Source organism: Callithrix jacchus, chromosome 16 (genome assembly GCF_049354715.1).
Source record: "Callithrix jacchus isolate 240 chromosome 16, calJac240_pri, whole genome shotgun sequence".
Lineage (NCBI taxonomy): Eukaryota > Metazoa > Chordata > Mammalia > Primates > Cebidae > Callithrix > Callithrix jacchus.
Genome location: NC_133517.1, coordinates 61941606 through 61964761, shown reverse-complemented (window position 1 = coordinate 61964761; position 23156 = coordinate 61941606). Strand labels below are relative to the sequence as shown.

Genomic DNA, 23156 nt, shown 5'->3' with positions numbered 1-23156 from the left:
GTGTTTGTTTCTCACTCCCTCAATATGTTAGAAATGAAATCAGTAGTGTCATTTTTCACAGATTGCCTATATGTGTGCTTGGGTAAAATGAGACTTCTAATATCCTCTTGCACATGTCAAAAAAGAAGGAATTCAAGTATAATATTCTTTAATTTGATTCGCAGTGCAGAATGTTTTGTAACGTAAGTCTAGGAGGGGAGGAGCTGCATTCTCTTTAGTGTCATTATTCCATTGTATTACTTCCCAAGAAACAGAGTAAAATTTTCATCAATAGAAAACATGAATGTCTTCTGTGTACCAGAGCAGCAAAGAGGAAAGATTCAATCCTGGAGGTTGAAAGATGAGTTTGATCTCAGATATACTAAGAAAGACCTACATACAGCCAAAAGGAAGAGCACCTCTACTACATCCATATTGCAATGCAGCCTGGTTTGCATGACCAATAAACTTGTATCATGTTAGGCCACTGAGTTTTCTGGGTTTATGCATTACTAGAGCAGAGCCCAGCCTGTTCTAAGAGATACTTACTTCTTCAGGTCATCACGTGTATCAAATGCGATATGCATGTAGAATGCCTAGGGTACAGCCCAATGTCTTGCATGTGCTCCCTGAATGCTTCTCCCCCTCACCCAACCCATACCTAAGTTGGATCATTAGCATCAATGAAGATAGAAAGGCTCGGCCATGGCCCAAGTAGCATGTTATTTTTGCCTCACTCTCTGAATGTCATGACAGCCCAGAAATTGTGATAGAGACTATGTGGGCATATGCAAATGACATGACTGCCAGGTTTACAAAAAGTTCTGATAGAGCTCTTGGGCTAACACAAGCAGTCCCAGTCTGAAAGGCTGGAGAGCATTTTGACGAATATATATGAAGAGATGTTTTTCTCTCCCTGTCAGACCTTCTGTAGCTGAGATAATAAACATTTGAAGCTGCCTAGGCCATTAATCAGATATGATAGTCAATGGAATTGGGATCCCAGGTCAGCCTGGGGCCAGCCATTGGCAGAGACAGTCCATGAGTTCCTACCAGACCATTTGCTCAGAGTCAGGAATTTGTTCCAGTTACCCTAGGAGGAAATAGATTATTTATTCCTGGACACTAAGGGTAGAGTGCTGGGTTCGAGTTCCTTTTCTGCCTTAAACCAGCTATGTACTTTGGGAGGATCCTCCTCTCTCTAGGACTTCCTTTCCTCCCTGGTACATGGGTGGATGGGAACACAGAGCACTTTGTACATTTCCTGAAGCAACAGCAGAATCCACTTTTCAAGCAAAATCATTATGTATAAATTCAACATAAAAAATGTAAAAGTTGAAATGTTTAGGTTGAAATAGGAACAAGGACGGGGAGACACTCCCAACAGCCACCTTAACAGCTCCCAGGTAGCTCCACAGCAGCCCTTGCTCTGCAGGATTTGGTTTGAAAACTTCAGGCATAGATACTCTCTTGGGTTTTTTTGAGTTCTGTACTCTGTGACTTCCACATTTTTGTTTTCGACACCGTTTACTGCAAGGTTTCCGCCCACAGGGGGCCTTGCATGGCCTACTCTCATGCTTCTTGCTTTGCAACAGTCAGTCTGGCTTCGGTTTTTCTCAAACAAAGATGGGTTCCTTTTCTTTTAAGGAACCAGAAAGAGGTCCTTCAACAACTCTAAAGCAGCATGTACGTCTGAGGCTCTCCCCTTCTCTCTTTCCCTACCTTGAAGAAATAAGATAATAATACAAACCATTTCCTGTGTGTTGATAGTCCTGCAGTTTACTAAGTAATTTTAAAGCCTTTGATCAGCCTAGGAATATGGAAAAGGATGAGCGAAGGTGAGTCCATCCCTCTTCACCTGCAAGAAGGTCCCCAGACAACCCCCAGAGCGGACCCCTCCAGGTGTCATTGCCAGCCTTTCCCTTTGAGCCCTCTCACCTGCATCCCACCTGCATCCTGACTTCTCTCTCGTGCTGCCCCAAATCTGACTGCCTCTCTCTGGATGTTGCTTTAGCTACAGACTCAACTTGACTCTCACTTCCCACTTTGTTTTTCCAACACTGACTCTGCTCTGTATGGGGTAATTCCACCCTACGCCTGCAGAAAGCAGGTGGGATCTGGTGCCCTGCTCCTCCTTGACACAGTAGGAGACCCCGCCCCCTACTCCAAACTCATCCTGGGCACCACATCAGTTGAGTATTCTTGCAGCACAGCCTAAAGGCCCCAAAACTCCGTACTGCTCTGAGCTCTCCCAGCTACAGAGCTGCCCCATCCTTCCTGTCTAGCAGGACATACATGCAGTGTCCACTTCTACGACTTTGAACTCTGTGTACAGTCAGTCTTTCTCTTCCGCCACTCCTGATGATAAGCCTTTGAAAGTGTCGCATAACTCCTGCCAATTTCAAGTGTAATAACTGAGGTGAAGCCCTAGCCTGGCTCTCCTTGGTTCTGTCTAGAATAAAGTGAGACTAGAAGAAAGAAGGGAAGGTGACAAAGCTGGCTTTAACATGCCCTGGAGCCCTTGAGATGTGAATCTTACACACTCCTAGTCTCCTAAAGGGAAATGGAAACAATGATGAGGGTAAGTTGGTGGGTAAATAAAATGACAACAACAATCATAATAATTGCTAACACAGATCTTGTTTATTTCTTGTCAAACATTCTAGTCTCATGAGTTCTCCATTGGATCCTCACTACACTGCGGCAAGCACTGCTGTTATTCCCAAAGGCGTTATTTGTTCAACGTGGTGTAGTGAGATCTAGTGTAAGACAAACAGAGACTCAAATTCAGCTCTGTACCTTTAGGTCTTTTCACTTAAATGAGTCATTTCATTTCTGCAAGCTTCAGTTTTGTCAGATGTACGGCAGGAATAAGAATGCTGTGTGTCTCACAGGACAGCAGGAGAGCTAAAGGAGATTTGCCCATAAACGCTTAGCTCAGGACAGAACCTAATCCCAACATACTGGGGTTTTTTTCTTTATTCAAAAGGTATTCAATGTGAGCATTACGAAAATTAACACCTAAGTGACAAGGTTAAAATATAGAAGTTATATAAAAAAAGCTCAATATTTCCTCCAGGCCCTATGGATCCCAGTTCATTCATTCATTCATCCTTTCATTCATTCAGTAGATACTTTTTGAGCACCATGTGTGGCTTAAGCACTGTTTTAGATAGGTGCTAGAAATACAATAATGAACACAGTAGGCAAGTGCTTCTATCTATCTAGTACGGGAAACTGACAATAAACAAGTAAAAAGAAGATGTCGAGTGTTTTGCAGTAGATACAGCAGGGACAATTTAACATCTCTCCATATGCCAATACATGCATGAGCACACATATACATGCACACACCAGCACACCTGCGTGTCCAGCGACATGCACACTTGTATGCAAACTCATACCCACGTACCTGTGCCTGTGTGCTCTTTCAGTGTCTCCTTTTACATTATCTTTACCCTGCTCAGCCAGAGAAATTGATTGCCTTAGGGAGGATTAGGAGACTTACAGCAGTAATACTGAGAAAGCATCTATATGGAACGGTTGATTTCCAAAATAGTCACCCAGAGTGTGCAGAGTAGACAGGAGATGTCAGGCAAGGGAGGTCTGACCAGAGAAGAAGTGGGATACTTTCTGTAGTGGAAGGAGGCAGTCTGTGGGTCCTCAGCCAGGATGGTGATGATGCCTGGGTCTCTGAAAATCATCCCCACACTCCATGCTGCAGCCTCAGCCATAAGGTGGGATGAGGCCCCAAAATCCCTGAGTAGGTGAGGGCTGCTCTTCTCCACCATGCTCTTGTTAAAAGTGGATTGGTAAGCAGCAGGAAAAGAGTGAAGCCTGTGGAGGGGTGGCCCTGAAGCTGGAAGGGAAGCCACTGGGAGCTGGGACATCATGGCTAGAGTAAAAGGGCAAGGATTTTGGAGCAGGTCTCCACGTGATGTCCACATAGGATTAGCGATGCCTCAGAGGACATAGCTCAGGACCTGGCATTGAACCAAAGTGGTCACTGTACAGTGGAGACAACAGGACAGGATGTACACCAAGATCTCTTTCTCCCAACACTGCTAATGCAAAACTTCCCTGAACACCCTGACCGTCCCTAGGAAGGTGACTAGAGAGGGGAGGGCAAAAAAAGAGGGAAGGAATTGTTCTGATGAAGAGTTAGAACTTAGAATTGATGGAGTATTTTGCCAAAAGAGGTTGAATTGACCTGAGATCAGCTGTTTTAGATTGAAAAAGACTGAGTTTATATTCTCCCCATCACCCAGTCTGCATTACTGTCTCCAACAGCTGGAAAGAGGAAGGCTCCGGGGCAGGACGATTTCACCTACAAAGAAAAATTAAGCTATCACTTTGGCACATCTGAGTTGTCATGTGTACTTCCTTTCCACGACATAAACAACAGCGGGCACAAGGTGTGGAGAGAGAGAATAATAGGGAAGGGAGGCAGACATTAGCTAGTGTGCTTATGGCAGGCCTTACTGAGGTGGTGACATTTAAACTGTGACCCAAAGCGCAAGAAGGAGCCAGACACACAAAGGACCTAGGAAAAGGAATTCCAAGAAACAAGAGCGACATGAAACATGGCTCTGAGGTGGTAAAGAGCTTAGCAGTAGTGGCGGGAGATGGAAGGAGGTGAGTCACGAGACATGGGATTAGAGATGTCAATAAGAAGCAGATTATTTAAATCCTTGTAAGCCATGGTAATGAGCCTAGATTGTCTCTAGCTAGAGTGGTAAGTCACTGGAAGGTTCCAGTATGGCAATAATAGGATCCAATGCATATTTTTTAGAATTTCCCTCTGGTGATGTGTATGTAATACCATGTGGAACAAGGGTGGAGTGGGGATCTGTCAGAAGGCTACGGCCACCCCCCATGCAAGAAACGGTAGTGGCTCTGAACAGGGCAGTAGGAGAGAGGGGGAGAGACATAGACGGATTTGTGAATCCATTGGAGGGTTGCTGATTGCCGGTGGATTGGATGCGAGGATGAGGGAGAGGGAGGAACCACTAGAGACTCTCAGGTTTTTAGCTTGAACAGCTGCTATCATTTATTGAGATGATGGGCACTGCCTGTGGAGATCCTAAAATAAGGCTACAAATTGTTACCTCCCTCCACCCCCATCAAGGGGTGGGTTTTGCATCCTCCTCACTTGACTCTTGTTACCATGTTGATTAATAGAGTAGTGACCCAGAAGTGACCCAGATTTCCAAAGCAAGGTCATCACTGTCTGGGAAGCCTCCCTGTTCTCCACAGGAGCACAAACTCCTGGGTCTCTGTGTTGTCACCGTTCCGGTATTACGGCTACAGAAAGACAAAATTTCAGCAGTGTCAAGTAACCATACATGATGTTGACAGGTTTTGAAGATCAAAAACTTGTGGCTGGGTGCAGTGGTGCATGCCTGTAGTTCCAGCACTTTGGGAGGCCAAGGCAGGTGATCACCTGAGGTCAGGAGTTCAACGCCAGCCTGACCAACTTGGTGAAACCCCATCTCTACTAAAAATGCAAAAATTAGCCAGGTGTGGTGGCAGAATCCTGTAATCCCAGCTACTTGGAAGGCTGGGGCAGGAGAACAGCTTTGAACAGCTTGAACCTGGGAGGTGGAGGTTGCAGTAAGCTGAGATCGCGCCATTGCAATCCAGCCTGGGCAACAAGAGTGAGACTTCATCTCAAAAGAAAACAAAAATTATGCAAGACAGAGTGGAGAGTGCTCATCTTCACTCAGCCACGCTGGTGCTCAAAGGCCAGAGGCTGGGCTGATCCCAAAGTCTCCCTCACTCACATGTCTGGTGCCTGGTGGTCTCTACCTAGAGTAGAAAGTCACTGAAAGGTTCCAGTAAGGAAATTATATGACCCAATGCATATTTTTTAAAAGTTGCCTCCAGTGGTGTATAAATAATACTATAGGGGAACAAGAGCGGAGTGGGGATTTATCAGAAGGCATGCCCCATGCAAGGGGTGTGGCCATAGCCACACAGCTGACAGCTGAGGCTGGAACATCTGGAGCCCTTCAGGAGTCTCTGGCACCATGGCGTCTCTCCATATGTCTTTTCCAGCATGACAGCTTCAGGGTCACCAGGCATATGTGTATCAGTCCAGTGCTCCAGGTTGTGCCACAGAGTAAGTCAAGTGGAAGCTGCATCACTTTTCTAACCTAGAGCTGGAAGAATCACGTCTATTCCTATAGAAGCACAGTACTAAGTCCAGCCCCTATTCAAAGGGAGTGTCTTCAACCATTTGTGCTGCTATAACGAAATATCTTAGGCTGGGTAATTTATAAGAAATATAAATTTATTTCTTCCAGTTCTGGAAGCTGGGAAGTCCAAGATCAAGGCACTGGCAGTGTCAGTGTCTGGTGAGGGGATATTTTCTGCTTCCAAGATAGTACCTCTTGCGGCATCCTCACGTGGCCAGAAGGGCAACACTGTGTCCTCCTGTGGCAGAAGAGCAGACGGGCAAAAGGAGGCCTCACTAGTTCTCTCCAGCCCTTTCATAAAGTCCTTTACTCCGTCTATGAGGTCCGAGACTGCACGGTCTCATCCTCTCCTAAAGACTTCACCTCTTAATACTGTTGCAATTAGGATTAAGCTTCAACATGAGGGGCACAAATATTCATAGCAGGGAGATACCACTTCTTGCGAAGTCTATATAAGAAGCATGTAGATGTGGCCACGTGAGAATTTGGCTAGCTTAAGACTGCCAGGCTGGAGAGGCCACGTATCGATGCGCCAGTTAAGAGGCTAGGTGAGCCCAGCTTTCAGTCATGCCACTGAGGCACCAGGTGTGTGAACAGCCAGCCATCCTTGACCCTCTAGCATAGCCCACCTCCCAGTGGAATGGCATCAGGTAGACCTCCACCAAACCTATGTGGAAGAGTTACCAGCTGAGTCCTGCTCGAATTCCTAGGCCACAGAATTATAAAATCTAATTAAATAATGGTTGTTTTAAGTCATTAGGGTTTTGAATAGTCTGTTACACAACAGTAGATAACTGTAGGGCTGGGGAAAATCCATTATTTGAAGGCAAAGAATCGCTGGTAAGAGAGAATCAAGAGTTCATTTGTAAACCTCTTAAGCTTGACGTCAATGATGTTGTCCATGGGGCAGTTGAAGAAGCGAGGCTGGAGCTGCAGGGAGAGGCTGTGGGGGAACCATGGGCTATGTCAGTGTCAGGTGTGGCTGTGATTCAGGGGGGAAGCACTGACTTCCGCATTTGATAGAAATTCTTGGATCCAGTTCACCCACTCGTGGATACATTCATTCATGGTGTAGGCCTGGGTGAGGAATTTCACCTTTCTGAAGAGTCTCACTTTCCTCATTTGGAAAAGGAAGAGTCCTTGTGCACATGAGAACCAATACTACCTGTATAAAAGCACTGAATAGACAGGGCACAGTGACTCATGGCTGTAATCTCAGCACTTCAGAGACCAAGGAGGAATGTTGTTTGAGGCCAGGAATTCAAGACCAGCCATCGCAACATCACAAGACTGCCCACCTGCCTCCATCACCACCACCATGACCCCACCTCTTCAAAAAATTAAAAAATTACTCAGTACTCAGGCATGGTGGTGACACGTGCCTGTAGTCCCAGCTACTCAGGAGGCTGAGGCAGGAGGAGCACTTGGGTTCAGGAGATTGAGGCTACAGTGACCTATGATCGCACTACCGCACTCCAGCCTGGATGGCAAAGTGAGAGGCCTTGTTTCTAAAACAAGCAAAGAAAAAAGAGATTCTTTCCCTATGTCTTCCCTCTAAGACACAAGAAACGGCCTAAACTGAGGCCCAAAATGAGGACGGAGACCCTCATATCCCCCTGTGGTATTAATGAAGAATATATGGCTACTTATATTATCATTGTCCAGGATAATACATTGAAAAGAACAATGTCTTAAAATATAATGTAATTTCTAAATAAAAAAAAATTTTAAACATCCAGGTCTCAGGTGACTTTCCCATCTTATGGAAACAAGCAAGAAGCCCACGTTATTATTTTCTTTTTTACTCAAAACATTGAGGAAAAAGAAATCCTTCCCTTTTCAGTCCTGAACCACATTCACATCCCCGCCTCCCATGGAGACTTTTCTTTGGCTGCAATTTACAAATGTGAAAAGCTCCCCTACAACCCCCACCGGAGACAGACTTTATTTAGGAGTAAGAAGGAAGGAGGGTCCTGCTGTGTCCTCCTTTTGTCTCCGTCTTCTTTTCTCTAACTCAGATGACACAGAAAGAGAAGGAAAATTTCGCATCAGGAAAGGCCCTGAATGGAAGACAAAACAAACATGCTGAAACCAAAACTAGGGTCAGAGACCTGCCTTCCAAATTAGGTCTTGGGGGTGCATGGAAATCGAGGGAGCTGTCTTACTGAAATTTGCTCTGGCTTCTGGGAGCCACATACCCTTTTCAACATCCCCCACCCTTCACGATTCCCCACCACAAAACAAAAGAATTTCTCTTGTTGAAAAACAAGATCAGAAGACCATAATTGTTTGTGGTTTTTGTTTTCCCTAAGTAAGACGTGGTAAGTGTATGTTAATGTGTTTGGGGAAAGGGAGATTTGGCTGGAGGGCGCAGGAGGCTGGAGGTGTATGCTAATTGCACGTTCTGTGTTAAACCCTCCAGGTCCCTAAAGCTCCCTCCGCCCTGGCAGAACATCACAGAGGTCTCACAGGCTGCTTTGAGGCTTTTGCACAGGCTGGAAGACAACTCTTTGGAGTTCAGGTATGATGATCACTGAGTTTTATTCGGGTCCCACTGTGATAGGCTATGCCACTGAGCCTGCCTTCTCCTGGAGAGAAAGGTGTGATTACAGGGAGCAGGGTGGGGACAGCACGTCAGGGGAGCCAGAAGCTCTGGCCCTAGCTGGATTTGGACCTAGAGGGCTGCTCGCAAATGAGCTCAAGCCTCGCATGTGCCTCTCAGCCACCAGTGTGGACTGTTAGGGGCTTTTTGAAGTAAGAAAAATATATCTCCCAGCAGCCTGGGGTGGAGGAGAAAAGGGAACAAAGACTGAAATGGCAAGGCACAAAGAGCTGTTCCTGCTGCTTTGGCAAAAGGAAGGGTGGCGAGGTTTAGGGAAAGACACAACCCTGAGCATTAAAGACATCTTCTGGGAGCATGGCCTTCCCACAGCCACTGTTCACCGAGGTATGGTAGTGTAGGGTCGAAGGTATCTTCCAGGCAGCTAACACAAGCCTTTCCTCCTCCAAGGGTGGAATCTCCCTGCCACCCACACTTCCACGTCTCTGCCTGATTCCTTCATGAAGGGCAACAATACCTCCTGGACATACACCCCATATTTCCAAGGCTCTGACAGCTTCATCCTCCTCATGTAGCCTTTAGACAGGTGCCCTCACCACCTTCCTCCCAGCACTCCATCAACTCCCGCCCACCACCATCATTCTATACCATGCTAGGTTTTGAGGGGTGAGCTGCTACTGGGAATGAGTGTGGCTTGTATCACGTTTAGGAGGAAAGCATCCCCATCTGGTATCCAGAGGCTGGGGCCTAGCCCAACTCCCCTCTGGCTCTGTAACTATAGGCAAGTTGCTCTTCTACTTTGAACATTAGTTACTTGTCTGTAAAATGATGGAGTGACCTGGGTGACCTTTGAGTGCCTTTGTCCCTCCAACCCCAGGGATTCTGTCTTCCTGGTACCACAGTCACAAACTGGAAATTGGGCTGATGGGCTTTAACCCAGCATGGCTCCTCTGATGGCAGTAGGCTTGATGTTTAAGACAAATGTAAATTATTACTCCAGGAGGGCTCAGCACACATCAAAACACATCATAGAGAAAATAGGAAGTAATTCCTTAGAAAACAAAACTGTGAGCTCTGGAGTCAGAGACCCAGGGCTGTGTTACTTTCCTCTTGCTGCTGTGACAAATAGCCACAAACTTAGTGGCCTAAAACAGCACGCGTTTGCTCTCTTACAATTCTGGAGGGCAGAAGTCCAGAACAGGTCTCACTGGACTGGAGCCAAGCTGCTGGCAGGACTGTGTTCCTTCCGAGGGTTCTGGGACGGTGCCTATCTCCTCATCCTTACAGCTTCTCAAGAGGCCTCCTGCACACCTTGGCTCACAGCAGCTTTCCTCATCTTCAAACCAGCAGCATAGCACCTTTCAATCTCTGTCCGACTCAGACAGTCACTCTCAGACCTCCCTCCTCTACATTTAAAGGACCCTTGCGATTATGTTGGGCCCTCTCAGATAATCCAGAATAACTTATTTACTTTAAGGTCAGCTGATTAGTAATCATGACTCACCAAGCCCCCACAATTGCATGAGCCAATTCCTTAAAATAAATCTCTAGATGGATAAACAGATCTGTAGATAGACAGATAGACAGACAGATATATACACATACACATATACACACACACAGATACACACACACACACACACAGACAAATACATACAACCTATTAGTTCCTGCCTCTCTGGAGAACACTGACTAGTAGAAACTCCCCAAATGTATTATAATTCATGGTCTAATATCTGTATTCCTCATTCAATTATAACTTCCACATGGGAAAAAACAGGGTCTGTTTTGCTCAGTCAGAAGCACACAGGGTACCAGTCAGCATCTGCCATGACTCACAGCTCAGTGAGTTATGATCATTTCTTCAATGCTGCAGATTGGATGCAGGTTCACTCTTATATGTGTTTTCACATTTAAAGATCCAGACAATGGCAGAAATGTATAATCCCCTTACTGAGGAAAAAGCAAGTAATTGAGAAAAATACAATCTATACTACCTAGGATAGTGCCTGACATAAATATTATTTCTTGAATAGTTGTATAGATGAGCTGCTTCTGTAGAAGAGGGAAGAGTTGAGAAGGATAGGGTAGGCCTGGTACATTACCATCTCTTTTAATCTTCGTAAGAAGTTTGCCAGGAAGGACTTGTAATTTCTATTTTGCAAACAAAGCAACTGTGGGATAGAGTGAAAATTAAATCCAGTTCTCTCTGGCCCTAGTGTCCAGACTCTTCATCTGATCTTTTTACCCTGAAGAATTATTGGAGGAGATAAAGCATGCCAAAATGTTGTCTTAAAGGATTGACATTTGCTTTATAAGCACAAATTATTATTAGCAGCGGGAAGTTTGATTGATATGAATATGCACTACAAAAGCAATAAAAAGGTGATTGATGAAAACCCTCAGGTCCTTTATATCTTATGAATGTAAAGAAATGCTTGAAGTGAGAGCTACAATCCAGGTTTCTCCTCCATCCAGATCCTTTCCTACACATCTCTCTAGGCCGAAGCTTCTTTTTCCTATGGCAACATGGAGTGGTTGACGTGTAACCGGTGAAAATTGCATTTGCTTTTCACCATCTACTAGGATAAGAGAGGCAATGGCCCAGTAATCCAATTGCCAAGTGCCAATTTCATTTAAGATAATTGCAGATAAAATCAGAAAGAAAACTTCAGCAAATCTGAAAACAGATTATGGTGGAATTCAGTGGCACAATGGGCTGATATTAAATATTGTTTCAGTGTTTGGGATCAGACTTCTCAGTGAATCTAGATGAACACCGGGCCACGGGATTTGGATTAAAGCCAGGCAAAGCCAGGTCTCCTGTCATTTATGGTACTTGGATTCTGAGTTGGAAGCGGATTCCTGAAGCAACCTTACCTGTTTCTACCTCAAGTTCACAGCCATTACAGATTTGGATTAAAGAACAGCTTGGCCTGAAATTGCAGTGATCTCACTGTGCCATTTATGTACTCCTGCCATCACTCCTAGCCTCACCTAGGAGGTGGATATTACTTTCTTCTTGTAACTGGTGACAATTTGATTCTTACTCAAGTTCACATTGATAGTAAGGGACAGAGCTAGGATTCAAACCTAGGTGGTTTGTTTTAAGGGACTTGATCACCCCATTGGACCACACTGCCTCTTAATATGTTCTGAATGATGGTAGCTATGTCACATAATTGAGGGTCAAGAATCTACCTTGGATAATCCTATTTAGCTTTCTACTATGATTAGTTTAATTTTATTACTTCCACAGTCCGCTTCATAAATGCAGCACAGAAAAAGCCGAATGTAATTAAAATAACTAACTATTGAAACAGATGTGCATCTGCCAAGCTGAGCGCAAATTGAATTTTTAAGCAACGTATCGTATTTTACATGCAAAAACATCTCCATTAATTTGTTCATTCAACAAACATTTATTAGTGCCTTGATGCCAGCAGTCACTTTAATAGACCCTGAGAACACAGAGATGAATGGGACTCTGTATCTGTTGAGAAGCAGAGACTTTTGTGAATGGTGATGACTAAGGAAATCATGTGATGACAAGCCTCCTCCTTAGTTAACCCTCCTCTCCTTTCCACCCTAGACCACCTCTCTCACAAGGCTTCTATCCTAGGGCCCTCTGCAGCTCTTTCCTGCTCTCTGGATGACCCCATCCACGCTGTCCTGAGACTGTGGCTCTGCGAGTTCATTCTCGTTCCCTCTGCAAGGGTCCAGATTAACTCTGAGCATCAGTACTGGCTTCTCTACTCACATGACCCAAAGAGACCTGGATGCAATAGCATCAGACATATTTCTGCTATTTCCCTTGCCTCATGGAAATACAGCACTTGCCTATGCAATTTTTGCTAAGTCTAGGAGGCCTTCTTTCTCAGAACTTCGTCAGCCTCTTATATTCTTATGTTGTGTGCCATTTCTGTCCTACATCATGCTGACCTCAACATGAAAGCAAACTCATTCCTAATTTTTACATGCATGCACACATGTGTCCACACATACACACACACACACACCACTTACTACAAGCATCATGAGTTTGTTAAACTTTATTGAATATTTGGTGCTGCAGGTGGGAGGGATAGCATCACATACCACACAGCTCCTAGCTGTCTTATTTTCCCACCTGTCTTCCTTACTGCCATCTCTGCTCCTTCCTATTTCCTCCGGGATTGTCCTGGGTTACTCCAGGTTCTTCTTTTCTTTACAGAGAATAATTCTGCTCCCACCCCCTGCATGTCATCACATACCTGTTCTGTCTGACCCACCAAGCAGAGCACAAACTCCTTCCATGTAACAGCCCGTGTATTTTCAATACACAGCCATTGTATTTTCAGCTTGAAAAACTTGTTTTTCCACAGGCTGCACTTGTGGATTCATTCACTTAGCAAATTCAGTGAGCACTTACTCTGTGCTAACACTGTGCAGGAACAGTGAGGTGCAGCAGTCAGTGGGACACTTAGCCCCTGCTGCTCTCAAGTAGTCCATCACCAGGCAATTACAGCACTCAGCTCCCTTGGTTAGTATATCACAGCAAGGGCATTAGGTGTCCCGGAACTTTCCACAACCAGGTTGCTGCCCTCATCACAGCCTGCCTTCAGCACAGCTTTCCCCCTACTCTACCTCTTTCTCCTTTAGATGAAGGAGTCCTTGGGGTCCTCAGAGTGGCTGGCAGGCACTCCAGATGTCCACTGAGCAGGTTGAAAGTGGGGGCTCGAGGAAAAAGGACCAGACAAGTGCTGGTGTCTGGAGGTTCTTGCATAGATAATGAGACAGATTGGTGGAGAGAGTGGAGGAGGCAGGGAGGCAGTCAGCCTCGGGAAACCTGTTACCAAGTAGCAGCAAAAGGCCAAAGTGGAAGCACCAGGCAGCCCAGCCCAGGGAGAGCAAGGGAGGCAGAGGAGCAGGCACCGTTGGCTGGGTCGGGCCGAACCACAAAATCTGTGCACCTTCCCTGTGCACAGCACACAGGGCCTCTCCTGGCATTCATGCTCATTCCTGGAACAGAGGAGGACTGCAGAGGGCACTTTGTGGTTTTAAGGATACTGTGGGGAAACATTTGCAAAATAAGCATTGGCAATGGGAAAAATCTCTCCAAAAGTGATTTGGATTTGGACCTTCCCGGAATGGGCTTCTGAAAGCAGGGCCTAAAGATTCTTTCTAAGAGGACAAAGCTGCTGCTTGTAAAGACAGAAAACTTTAGGAAACTTCCAGGGGAGCCAGGTAGGAAGCAAGTGATGGTTTCTGGGCCTGGGGAGGAGAAAGCAGACTGAGCATCCTCCAGGAAGATGTAAAAATGCACATGTTGACCCTGCATAGAGGGAGGGAGAGCAATGTTAAGGGCTAACTTAAGGACTGCTGACACACCCGTGAATTAACCCATTTAATATTCACAGCAACCTGAGACAGGCCTGGGGTCATGGTACAAAGGGAGACCCTCATCCCTTTTTCATCTTTAGTCTGTCTCTCGTCATGACAGGGCAGACACTAAACATATGGACTGTCCAGTCACAAGTTTAAGCTCAGTCCAGAAACCTGTCCCAATCAGCAGCCGCCTGGACACGTTGCAGGCCTAGGAGTGTCATGGCACCATCTGCCCTCAGAAGGACAGGCCAGGGAAGAAGCCATGTGTTAGAGGGCTTGGTTAGAGGCCACTTAGGCCAGGAATTCCCAAGCTCTTCACACCTAGAATGTGTGTGAGGCAGGAGGTATAAAGGATCCAGGTGAAATGTGCCCCTGGCCCCCAGGGAAGGGTGTGGCTGGAGGAGGCCAGAACAAAGCTCTCCAGAACACACATTGATTCCATTCTCACAGATGAGGAAACCCAGGCCCCTGAAGGTCAGGTAACTTGCCCAAGGTGAGGAAGTTAAGAGGAGGCAGAGGTAGGATTTGAATGCAGGCGGCCTGACTCTTACAGTTTATTAATTTTTAGGGTACATAGGAGGTGTATATATTTATGGGGTAGATGAGATCTTTTGATACAGGCTTTCAATGTGTAATAAAAATATCCCCTCCCACGACAGTGTGGGCGCTTGCTCGCTGTATTTATTTTTCTCTCTCTCTGCCTAAATAAATCATTTTTTTGCAAAATTCCTTGGGTCCGATATTTACTTGAAGGAGCTCACCGTGATGCCGGGATCCCCTCCCCATTCTTGGGTGAGTGAGAGATCAAGGGCCTGAAAAGAAAACACCTGAGGGAGGGAGCAGAGCCGCTGTTCCTTCCCCCGCGACCTGCAACCGGGTCTCACTCACTTCGACTTCCAGCCCCTGGCAGCTACCATCGTACCTTCTGTCTCTAAGAATGAGGCTGCTCTAGAACCTCATGTAAGCGAAATCAAACAGTGATTGTTTATTCGTGTGTGGCTTATTTCACTTAGCATAGTGTCTTCAAGGCTCAGTCACAGTGCAGCAGATGTCAGAATTTCCTTCTTTTTTTGTTTAAGGCTGAATTTGATTTCACTGGATGTACTACATTTTGTTTATCCATTCATCCACTGGTGGACATTTGTTTTTTTTCATCCTTTGGCTATTTTGAATGGCACCACCATGGAAATACCGGTGCATAATACCGGTTAGAGTCCCTGCTTTCAATTCTTTAATTACATACCCAAAGGTGGAACTGCTGGATTGTATGTTACTGACATGCTGTTTCTATACCAAATTAAAAAGAGTAATAATGTAGTCAATCATTTTGAATATAGTCCTTTCACAGGACTGAGAGTCTGAAGCAGGAGCTTGACTGTCGTCAGCCAGTGAGGGTCCCTCTCCTGTCCACGGAAGTCCCTAATCCTTAGGATGGAATATTAGACAGCTGTTATGTATGATGTTTACATAGTCTTTAGTGATACAGGAAAATGTTCATTTTCCATCAAGTATAAAATACAATAAAAACTGTGTGCATTTGGCCTGAGTGCAACAGGAATCTCTCTTATGCCCACCTGTATTTCAGGGAGGGGTCCCAACAATTAAATTGGTCAGATTCCAGGCATTTGATTCACTGCACCCTGCAGGCCAGGACATGAGTGTGACCCTCTTTCTTCTCTCTGTCTCTTTTTCTAAATGGGTTCTCACTCCGTCTCCTCTTTTACACCCACAGCAGAAGTAGTAAGAGGTGCTCTTTCCTGGACTTCCAGGTGATGGTCAAAAAGTGGTCAGATTGGCAGTCTGGTTTGGGGGGTGGGGTGGTAGACACCCCTTAGGCTCCTACTTGAGGTCGCCTAGCTTAGCTCATTTTGTCACAGTGCTTTGCTTTGGGGGCTGGAGCCCAGATCACCGGGCAATACAACGTCACACTTACTTTTGCCTCACACTGTGTCTTGTGTATACGTCTCTCCATGGATCTTGTGTGTATGTCTTGTGTTTCTTGCCTGTATGTCTCCCTGTGGATCTCGCTGGAAGGATATCTCTGGTCTGGACTAAGATTCCTATGTGCCTGTTACTCCTCAGCCAAAATATCACCTTGGTGCCTTGGAAGAGCACCCCCAGCCCAGCCTTATTCCTTTATTCAAAACACGTGTGCCGTGCACTTACCATATGGCAGGCACTGGGCATACATCAGAGAACAAAGGTGAAAACTGCTAGTCTCATGTTAGGGGGGAGGGAAGACACTTGATGGCAAGATGGAAAGGTAAATTTTATATTATAAGGTGAAAGTTGCTAGAAGGTGTGAATGAAAATAAAGCAGGGCAGGCAGACAGGGTACAATTTTAACTGGCGCACTCAGGAATGGCATGACCTGGAAGATGACATTTAAGCAAAGATTCAAAAGAGGTGAGCCCAGGCCAAATGAGCTGTGGCTAAGAATCCTTGAGGACAGAAGGAAGGTTCTGTGCAAATGCTGGGGGCAGGACAGTGTCGCATGTCTGGGTCAGAAAGAAAACAGAGGGCCAGACCAGGGAAGGCCTGCAGATTTTGTCAGGACTCTGGCCTTGACTCCCAGTGAGGTGGGAGCCATTGGAGGTAAACACACTCTGAGGTCTATTTGCAAAGGTGCCCTTGGCTTGCAGAATTGAGGAAACAATCTGGGGAGCAAGATGAAAAGCAGAACGGTTCAGAGATCAGCAATTCCTGAGATTCTACATCATGAGGCATGGTTGATTCTAGACTAATTTTGAAGGTAAAGGCAACACGGTTTTTTGATGCGTTGGGTGTGGAGTATGAGAGAAGAAGAGTTCTCAGCCTATGCAATGGAAAAAAAGGACTCATCCTTAAACTGAAATAAAAAAATGGTTGGGAGAGCAATTCCCTTATACTTCATCTTAAATAACATAATTGTTATTTACAGGGGTACTGTTTTGGAATTGGAATTGGGCTCTGCCTGTTAGCAATGGTATAAACATGGTCAAATTATTGAACTGCTAGAGGCTCCATTTCCTTGCCTGTCACTGGTACAATGGGAATAATAGTAGCTACCTTACAGGTTTGTTCTGCAGACTGGCCACAACTTGGTGATGTGCCTTGCACGGTGCCTAACACATAGGGGATGTTTGATTAATGTTAGCTGCATGAATGTTTAAATGAAAGAATGAGTGAATAAGTGAAATGCCTGTGGACATGATAATTAAATAGGAAAGACCAGAATGTGAAAATTAAGCAGGAAAGGCCAGAATTATGTACATTGTGTGTTCATTCATTTCTTTTTCTACTATGCATTAAAAAATATAGGAAATTTGTAGACAGCTGTGATTCCTAGTTCAGCCAGCATTCTGCAAAAAGGTGCACTGCTTTGATGGTACATTTTAAACCTGTAAGAAAATGGGAAAGCAGTTGGTGACTTTCTTGTCCTACCTTCTTGGCAATGACCCAGGAAGACAAGACAGCAATTTGTATTATTTGTATTTTTTTATTTCTTAACCAATGTTCCAGACAGAGAAAGCAGGTTATTAGATTAAAGTGTTTTACTCTTGTTCTCATTGGCATCCTGGGCAGTTTGAAGCTGGTCCAGTTTGTTACCAAATAATGAGATGGATTAAATGATCTACTGGAATATAACAGGTTACTTGGTAAGGCATAGAGCCTTGTCTTAGCTTTTTCTTCTATCCCACATAGTGGCAAATGACTAGAGCACTACTTACAACTACTAGAGTGGGTGCTTAACAAATACATGCATGGAATTTGGTTCATTTAGCAACCACGTGTCCAGGAACAATGCTAAGCCTTGGAGTTATAACTCAGAATGTCACTCTCCAGGTGGTGCAGGTGCTAATGTTCTTACTGATTGGAGTCAGGTAATGGGCACCTGTTATGTGTCAGACCCTATAGGAGACCTGATTATTATGTCATCTGAAACCTTCACAGCAATGCCATGAAGTATTATTATCCCTATTTTTAGGATGAAAACACAGAGGCTATGAGAATTAGATGATTTGCCCATAGTCCCACGATTGCTATGACTCAAAGTCAGTATGTGAACTTATGTCAGCTCAACAGTTTTCATTATATCACGAAAAGAGAAGCCTCACTCACACTTGAATAATTATTTCCTCACCAGTCAGATGAGTACAATGGGACCAGACTCGAATTCCGTAGTTCTCATCTAGCAAGTCTGGGTTTAATCCAGTTCAATTGGCTTTCCCGTTTAAGTAACTAGAGGGCATCAGGAGCTGTTTCATGCACTGTGCAGAAATGAAGAAGAGGTTAAGCCCCGTCTATGGCTGACCTTGTGTCTGGGTGAGTGGGAACCACTGTGTCATCCTGAGTCCTGCAGGGGCTCTGCCAGCTCGGAGTGGATATGGGGCAGACGAAGGTGACAATGGTTTATTAGGCCACCTTTTCCCATTTCCACCAAAAATGTTGAGATGTTTTTATATTTTAGGTGAGAGGGAAACAGGGATAAAAAGATGAAGAGACAGAGGGAAAGAAAAAAAAAGAACAATAGGCAGGCAGGAAGGAAGGAAAGGAAGGAGGAAGGAAGGAAAGGAAGGAAGGAGGAAAGAAGGAAGGAAAGAGGGGTGGAAGGAATGGAGGGAAAAAAGGAAGGAAGTAAGTTAGGAAGGAAGGGTGGAAAGGGGTGGAAGGAAGGGAGGGAAAAACAGAAGGAAGTTAGGAAGGAAGAAAGGAAGGGAGGGAGGGAGGGAGGAAAGGAAGATGGAAGGAAGGAAGGAAGGAAAGAAGGAAGGGAGTTACTTCTATCAAGAATTTCTGTTCAATCTAAAATGAAGCCTTCAGTACAAAGAACAAGACCACCGTGGTGAAAACTCAGAGAACAGTTATTGGAAGAGGACATTATCCAGTGATTTGAGACACATTACAAAGATAACTAAATTGTATTATGAGGACTCTGCCTATTTTAAGAATTTCTTCACAGCCACATACCATAGAGAGAGAGAGAGAGAGAAAAAAAAAGAGGGATCAGATGCAGGATGGGAAAGCACTTTATATTAGAAAAATAATGGTGTTGATATTCTTCAACTGATCTTTAAGCGGTTTGTCCCTTTGCTCAATTAATTGTAGATTGCAGAGAACTCATTCCGTGACAAGACTTTAACTGCCATGACTACCCAATGAAATATAGATTATTTTATGCTATTTCAGAAATGTCATCTGCCAGATGTTGATTATGTGGATATTAAAACAGGCATGGATTATTTGGCCACATTTGTCTTTCCTCACAATGTTATCCTCAAAGACACAGTTTGCTCTGTGTCTCTAACTGTGAACATGAAACTCCATTTCAGAGTTAAATTGTGCTGTGAAAGAAGAATGCAGTTTTCAAATATTATAACAAAACATATGAGATAAATAAATATGTATATATTTAGGATAAAATAATTCCCCCAATGAAATCACCGTGATTGTTTTTTGTCAATGATTCATAATGGGATCAGAATAAAGGAAAATATAAAGAGGGTGTCTATTTGAATAGGTTTAATAAAGTAAGTTCATAGACTGTTGGAGGCAGGAAGGCCTTATTCTATCGATTTGAAGATGAAGCAATTAAGCAAGAGAGGACTGTGACAATGAGTCATAGCCCTTAGCCTTCCACCTACCAATGAGGTAGATGGAGCACCCATGACAAAGCGTTCTTCTTCCTCTAGGCTATCCCTTTCCTGAGCCTCTGATTTAAATGGGCCACGCACTGTTCTTCATTCATAGCATTTATCACCTCTTCCCATTTCCATAGTGATGTGTGAGCTTATTTGTTTCATCTATATCTTCCCCAGGGAGAAGCACCGAGGATTCCATGAAGCCACAGCCATTTCCCTGCTGCTCCTCAGGCCAGCCACATGGTGCTCAACCATTGCTGAATAGATAAACGAATGAATGACCGAGACACATTCTGATAACACTAGAGGTAGAGAGGAAAACCTGAATTTTCTGAATACCGGTTATGGGAGGAAGAAAAGTAACACATTTTTTGGCTCACATATATTTCAATTTTATTCAAATGGATGTCTTTTTTTTTTTTTTTTTTACATAATTGGCTTTCTAGAGCTGATATATAACGAACTATTAAGTAATTTCACATTCTCTTTCACACTTGGAGCTGCAAAAGCCCTGAAACTTGATGGTCCTCATGAGTCCAGGAAAGCATGCCATGTATTTAAAGCCCTCCCTGCCTTCACCACCTTAAATATTCTCCAGTCAACAGCCATAGGCATTTTTTTCTAAATGCTGAAACTGATTATTCATAAGTAGTTTTCCTTTTCTTTTGTATTATAAACTACCACAGCTCAGACCAAATCAGCCCAATATGAATTTGTTGGATATGAAATGTATGCAGATAGCTTAAGTCACTTATATTACAATGTAATATTAATATTACATTTGAACCTGTTAATGGAAATAGTTGTCACAAATTCAGGGCTACAACAGTGATGAGTCATTTGTTCATCTGCTCAGCTAACATTAACTGACAACCTCTGGCCTCCAGCCTCCAGGAAAGCATAGCCCTGTGAAGGGGATGGATGAGTGAGAAGCAGGTGGCCATGCCATGAGGAAGCCCAAAGCTCTGTCAGCCCAGTGGAGGGGCACTGCCTCCAGGAAGGGCATGGCAGCAAGATGACTTGTGAGAGAACAAGTACAAGTGTGAGGGAGCCACAGGAGGAAGGAGGGGAGTGTGGTGTCAGTTGGGGAACAGGAAAAATGATTCTTTAGAAGGGAAACAAGGGCAGAAAAATGTGGCTATCCCAGACTGTAGAGTACAAGCCTGAAGCAGACAAAGTATACATGAGGCTGTATTAGTCTGTTTTCATGCGGCCGATAAAGGCATAGACAAAACTGTGTAATTTGTAAAGAAAAAGAGGTTTAATTGACTCACAATTCCACGTGGCTGGGGAGGCCTCACAATCACAGTGGAAGGTGAAGGAAGAACAGAGGCACATGTTACATGGTGACAGGCAAAGTGAAAATGAAAGCCAAGAGAAGGGTGAAACCCTTTATAAAGTCATCAGATCTCCTGAGACTTATTCACTACCACGAGAACAGCATGGGGGAAACTTCCCCCATGATTCAATTCTCTCCCACCGGGTCCCTCCCACAGCAGGTGGGAATTATGGGTGCTGCAATTCAAGATGAGATTTGGGTGGGGGAATACAGCCAAACCATATCAGTGTCTTACAGTCCAGGGGGTAAGAAACAAGTCAACAATTACATTATAATAAGATGAATGCTTTGTCTGGGGAACTTCAGGGAATTATCCCATACCTAGGAGGGGCTCCATGGAGTGATGAGGTCATGGTCATACATAGACCCTGCTCAAATGAGCAGTTACTTGAACTCAGGTAGTCTTGCGATGAGCCTGGGAAGACTGGCTATGAATACATTTAGGGGTAATTCTCCAGAGGAAAACTTTCACCATTTAGTGCACTACCTTGTCGACTTAGAAGCTGAATAATCTTTGGCCTCAGTTTCTTTATCTGTGAAACAGGAATGATAATATCCTTTGATAGACGCTGCACAAAAATCTAATTTCAACTACTGCCCCAGCCCCCAACCCAACCTCAATATTCCCAGTGTCTTGGCCTCTTGACCTCCCCCCGGCTCCCTTATCAGAAAAATGTCTTAACTCTTATTTCAGAAAACGTGACTTCTTCAGGAAAAGCACTGTTTTAGTTCAGAGACTAGACATTACTTCCAGCTGTGAGGAATTGGTGCAATGCACTCAGGCTGGGATCACTGGAATAGTCTCTCCTTCTCTCCCTTGCCTCTCATGCAATGTCCTCAGGACTTGACAATTTACCAAGTCCCCAGACCTGTACAATGCACAAAGGGAGATAAAGGAAAAAAGAATAAAAGAGGAGGGAAAAAGGAAAAGGACAGCAGGGAAGGAAGGGAGGGAGGCAGGTGCAATTTCAGCCCCTTGAAAAGGTAAATCTTTCATAAGTTAATAAAAAGAGATCTAAAGCTATGTGTGGCTAAGGTCCTGACTTTCTCAGATCCGCTCAGACCTCTGCGGCCTGAAAGAAGTGAACACTAATCAAAAATATGATTGAGCCCAATAGGTGTAGGAGACTGAGCACACAGGAGAATGCCTCTCTGGAAGGAAGTCCATGTATGGACCAGGGATACAGGAAACAGGCTGGACACCCTGGAAAACAAATCCTCAGGGCAGCCCCATCACTGTTCAGTGAAAAGAACAGAATGGGAAAGAATAGACTTATCTTTACTGAGCAGGACAGAATAGAATCCTCTTTACTGAGATATTGTGAGGAGTAGAGAGAACATTCATTAAAAAGGCCTGGGTTAGAAGAAGTGCGCCACCCACTGGTTAGCTACTGTGATGATTCTGGATTTGACTGGTGAAGTGGGCAGGACCCAGGGTTTGGAGTTAGATCTGCATGGCTGTGAAGCCTCCTGACTTACTGGTTATGCGAATGGTCTCAGGAGGCAATTATTAATTTTGGAAGATGCTTAGCATGAGCAGATGGAGAGTTAGAGAGCCCTCTGTGATTGGTTAAAGGCCTACTGTGTGAGAGACTCTGTGCTTGGTGACTTATGTGAGTCATTTTATTTAAAATCTTCTACACTGACAATTTTCTCTCCATTATTGCTATGCTCATTTTTATATAATGAACGTTCTAGTTTTGATTTTGTAGATGAGAAAACTGAGCCTCGGAGAGTGACATGACTGGCTGGAGGACACACAGTTGGAGAGCTGCAGAGAAGGCACTGGAACCAGAGCTGCCTATCCTGGAGACCCAAGTTTGCTCTGTTGCACCGCAGACCTGACCCTTAACCTCTACTGGCCATTGTGGTTGGTTCCTTCACATCTTAATGGTTCCCTCTTCAGAGGGCTTTTCCCTCCACCAAATTTTGAGATGTTCCCTGAATCATCTTTATCACTGCATTGGTCTTCCTTCTTCAGAGAACTTATTACAATCTGCAACTCCACATTTCTTTGTTACCATAATAAAAATATGAAACTAGTATTTATTAAAGACTGTTGTCACCCTAATATTATTCTAAGCACTTTTCTT

General features: G+C 44.5%; 1 long non-coding RNA gene across 2 annotated transcripts; it reads left to right on the top strand.

Annotated features, from left to right (window-relative positions):
- Positions 1-8597: 8597 nt before the first annotated feature.
- Positions 8598-23117, top strand: LOC144579754 (uncharacterized). Of its 2 annotated transcripts, none has more exons than XR_013528092.1 (3): positions 8598-8697; positions 19902-20032; positions 22776-23117. It is a non-coding gene; the product is annotated as an uncharacterized LOC144579754 (long non-coding RNA). The 2 variants fall into 2 exon arrangements; XR_013528093.1 differs by lacking the exon at positions 8598-8697 and adding an exon at positions 14836-15063.
- Positions 23118-23156: the final 39 nt, after the last annotated feature.